Consider the following 4,854-nt stretch of genomic DNA (forward strand, 5'->3'; position numbering starts at 1 on the left):
AAGTGTTGGTTGGGACTTCAGCAACAGTCCCAGACCAGTAGTCTGACAGGACAGAGAGAGAAAGAGCCTGGGGGAGGGAGGGAGGGAGGGAGGGAGGGAGGGAGGGAGGGAGGAGAGGGAGGGAGGGAGGGAGGGAGGGGGAGTGGTGGTGGTGTGTAAATAACGTTTTACAAATCTATTACTGTTAAATAGGACTGGTGAGGATCTAGACATTTTTTCTTATCTTCTCCTCTCTTCTCTTCTCTTCTCTTCTCCTCTTCTCCTCTCTTCTCCGCTTCTCTTTCTACTCTCTTCTCCCTCTCCTCTCTCCTCTCTTTCTCCTCTTTCCTGCATTCTCTCTCTTCTCTCCTCTCTCTCCTCTCTCTTTCCTCTTCTCCTCTCTTCTCATCTCTTCTCCTTCTTTCTTCTCTCTCCTCTCTCTCATCTTTCTTCCTCTCTCCTCTTCTCCTCTCTTCTCTTCTCCTCTTATTTTCTCCTCTAATCCTTTCCCATCGTCTTATTTCTGTTCTTTCCATTCACCTCCTTCTCCTCACTCCTTTCCCCTTTTCCTCTCCTTTTTTCTATGCTACCTCTCAACATTTCTGATCTGTTTTCTTCTGTTCACCTCTCTACCCTCTTCTCCTCATCTCCACTTTGCTTCTTGCCTCTCACTTGGCTGTTTGCCCCTTCCTCTTAATTTCTTGCCCTTCCTTCCTTCCTCCTTCTTCCTTCCTTCTTCCTTCTTCCTTCCTTCCTTTTCCTTCCGTCCTTTCCTTTCCTTCCTTCCTTCCTTCTCTTCCTCCTTCCTTCCGTTCCTTCCTTCCTTCCTTCTTCCTCCTTCTTCTTCCTTCTTCCGTTCTTCTTCCCTCTTTTTCTCCTGCTCCCAATATTCTCCTTTCCTCCTCTCGTCCTCTCTTCTTTTCTCCCCTCTCTCCTCCTTCCTTCTCCCCCTTCTCTCTCCCTCTTTCCTCTCTCCCCCTCTCTTCTCCTCTTTCTCTCTCCCCACTCTCTTCTCCTCTTTTCCCATCATGTCATCTCCCCTCCCCTCGTCCCTCTCTTTTCCTCTCTTCTCCTCCTTTCTCTCCCCCTCTTCCTCCTCTCCGTTCTCCTCCTTCCTCTCTTCTCCTCTCTTTTCCTCTTCTCTCTCTCTCTTTCTCCAGCCTCATTATAGCCTCAGAATATAATAAAGCTCAGTGATGGTTGCCAAGTCTTAATGATTATTTGGTAGAAAGGCATGCTCGTTGACTGAGGACGCTGCTGGCTGGCTGGAATGCATATCAGGTGACGGTCGTTGGCCTCCTCATTTGAGGTCTTGGTTACGTCAAAATACACAGGACTGGGCAATGTCAAGAGCACAGAAAGCAACAGGAGAGGAGAGAGAGAGAGAAGAGAGAGAGAGGAGAGACGAGATGAGATGAGACGAGAGACACGGAGAGAGGGAGAGAGAGAAAGAGAGAGAGAGGAGAGAGAGAGAGATGGAGAGAGAGGAGAGAGAGAGAGAGAGAGAGAGATTATCTATTTCACTTGCCTTTGGCAATGTTATACATATGTTTCCCATGCCAATAAAGCCCCTTAAATTGAGAGAGAGAGAGGGAATACAGTGTTGCTTTGTTAGTTTTCACTGTAGCAATTATTCAGTGTAAATCACTTCAATTAGATTGTTAAGCCTTTGTAATGGTTTGTTATTCGGCTCCGTTTCGAGTGCTAAAAACATTTATCACAACGTTTACACTCACATGAGAACATAAACACACACACACACAACACATACATAAATGCATGCTATCTTGTGTAATCCCATTTGAGCATTCTCTTGGCACCTATGAAAGTGTGAGTGGTTATTAATGGAGGGTGGCTAATGTTTGCTAACTTGCGCTAAGCTATTGTATGCCTTTGAAAAGTAAACTGTTAGCTGTTAGCCCCAGGTGTGTGTGTGTGTGTGTGTGTGTGTGTGTGTGTGTGTGTGTGTGTGTGTGTGTGTGTGTTGTGTGTGTGTGTGTGTGTGTGTGTGTGTGTGTGTGTGTGTGTGTGTGTGTGTTGGAATGTGTGTGTGCGTATACATGCCCACGTGTGTGTGTGTGTTGAGTTGCTGATATGAGAGTGCAGTCAACTCTGCGGTCTAGGCCCCTCATCTCTCAGTGCTGGAGCGTGTCTGAGGTGCTGACTCTCAAAACTCCTAAGGGGATCACCTTGCCTTGTAATTACCTGGGAATTATCAGAGCGCCACCGACTGTGTCACTCTGTAATCAAATCTCTCTCTCTCTCTCTGTGACTCTCCCTCTCTCGCCCTCTTTGTCTGTCTCCCTCTCCCCCTTTCTCTCTCCCCTTTCTATCTCTCTCTCTCCCTTTCTCTCCCATTCTCTCTCTCGCTCTCTCCATCTATCTCTCCCTCTCTCTTTTTCTCCCTTTCTCTCTCTCTCTGTTTCTGTCAATTCGATTTAATTCAAGGGCTTTATTGGCATGGGAAACATATGTTAACATTGCCAAAGCAAGTGAGGTAGATAATATACAAAAGTGAAATAAACAATAAAAATGAACAGTAAACATTACACTCCCAGAAGTTCCAAAAGAATAAAGACATTACAAATGTCATATTATGTATGTATAGTGTTGTAATGATGTGCAAATGGTTAAAGTACAAAAGGGAAAATAAATAAGCAGAAATATGGGTTGTATTTACAATGGTGTTTGTTCTTCACTCTTTGAGCTTTTCTGTCTCTCTCTCTCCCTCTCACTCCCTTTCTCCCCCTCCCCCTGACATATGTGTCTGTTCTTCTGTCTGTCAGTCCTAATTGTGCAGTGGTTTCTCTAACCTGTCTTGTTGTTTTCTGTCCTTTAATATAAAAAAATCCCCCAATTAGTGTCCAATTGATGTGAGTGAGAGCATTGGCTGCTGAAGTGTTCCTAATTCCAGCTCATCATCTCCGTGTCCAACGGACCTGTAATAAATGCATTGCTTTTAGAGGGCCGCTGTAATCAACTATGAAAGATCATTTTCCACAGGAAGAAATAGTTATACCATTGTAGCTGTGAGACGTTAGAATTAAGAATCGGCCTCCTGCTATTCACTGCCCTCATTAAGGGCTGGAAGGGAAGTGTGGGTCGGTTCTGCTCCACTCTATTTAAAGTTCTGGAAGGGAAGTGTGGGTCGGTTCTGCTCCACTCTATTTAAAGTTCTGGAGTTCTTAATAACGGCTTCAATGAAACGATTATTGATCTCTTCCTCGAAATATGGAAATGCTTACTTAAGAATTCTAGGGTGGCTGTTTAAAAACGCACATGGTTGCAGATTCAGATTGAGGCACTCATTTGATGGCTTTCCCGTAAGATAGAACACACAAAATTCAACATTCATATTTCCACAGCAAAGAGGCGGAGAAAGAACACAACCAACAGTACAGGCCCTTTTTAACGGGCGGGAAGGGCTCCCATGGAAACAGATTTCTATCTAATTGCACTGTGCCGGCTTTCTGTGCGAGCCACAGTATTCCTGAGGGGCAACTACAGAAAGAGAATAAGACTGCGGAGAGAGGAGAGCGATGGCAGAGGCCTGAGAGAGAGTTCCAGGCATGGTTGCCACCTTTCCCAGTCTAACTACGTCCCGGCTCTCACCTCTCCGTGCCGAGACGCAGTTAGCTATAAACACAGTTTTAAACGCCGCCGCTGATGCACCACACCACCCGTCCTCTAGATACCGTAGCTGTAGCATGAAAGCCGTGCCGCCTGAAAGCTCTCTGAGAGGAACCTGTCTGGGCCTGTGGCTGGGGTTTGATCTCCGGCGCACCATAGTACAAGGTTGGAGCGTTAAGACAGAACCCCTCAGGCAGGGTAGAACTGAATAAGGACTGTTTTAGAGACTAGGAGACAGACCTGGGAGCCTGTTACAGTGAACATCTATCACTGACAGCATAGAGCCTGTCTACAGTTGAACTTCTATCACTGACAGACCTTAGCGCCTGTCTACAGTGAACATCTATCACTGACAGACTCTAGCAGCCCTGTCTTACAGTGAAACATCATCATGGACAAGACCTAGCAGCCTGTCTTTACAGTGAACTATCTATCACTGACAGACCTAGCAGCCTTGTCTACAGTGAACATCTATCAACTGACATGAGCCTAGCAGCCCTGTCTACAGTGATACTATTATCACTACAGGACTCTAGGCAGCCTGTCTACAGTGACATCTATCACTGACAGACTAAGCAGTGTCCGTCTACAGTGAACAACTCTTATCACTGACAGACCTAGCCAGCCTGTCTACAGTGAACTCTATCACTGACAGACCAGCACCTGTCTACAGTGAACATCTATCACTGACAGACCTAGCAGCTGTCTACTGGTTCGAACATCTATCACGTGACAGACCTAGCAGTCCTGGTCTACAGTGAACATCTATCACTGACAGACCTAGCAGCCTGTCTACAGTGAACATCTATCACTGACAGACCTAGCATCCTGGTCTACATGTGAACATCTATCCACTGAGCAGACTCTAGCAGCCTGTCTACAGTTGAACATCTATCACTGACAGACCTTAGCAGCATGTCTACAGTGAACATCTATCACTGACAGAGCCTAGCAGCCTGTCTACAGTGAACATCTAGTCACTGACAGACCTAGCAGCCTGTCTACAGTGAACATCTATCACTGACAGACCTAGCGCACCTGTCTACAGTGAACATCTATCACTGACAGATCCTTAGCATCTGTCTACAGCTGCAACATCTATCACTGGACAGACCTAGCAGCCTGTCTACATTGAACATTCTATCACTGAAACCTAGAGCAGGCTCTGGGTCTACATGTGAACATCTTATCACTGACAGACCTACAGCCTCGCTGTCTACAGTGAACATTGCTATCATCTCTCTC

At 46.1% G+C, this 4,854-nt stretch overlaps 1 protein-coding gene across 1 annotated transcript in view; it reads left to right on the top strand.

Moving 5' to 3' along the window:
* LOC111954893 (electrogenic aspartate/glutamate antiporter SLC25A13, mitochondrial) overlaps positions 1-4,854 on the top strand; it is a 92,072-nt gene that overhangs the window by 59,387 nt on the left and 27,831 nt on the right.

Source organism: Salvelinus sp. IW2-2015, linkage group LG30, assembly GCF_002910315.2.
Source record: "Salvelinus sp. IW2-2015 linkage group LG30, ASM291031v2, whole genome shotgun sequence".
In the NCBI taxonomy this organism is placed as follows: Eukaryota; Metazoa; Chordata; class Actinopteri; order Salmoniformes; family Salmonidae; genus Salvelinus; species Salvelinus sp. IW2-2015.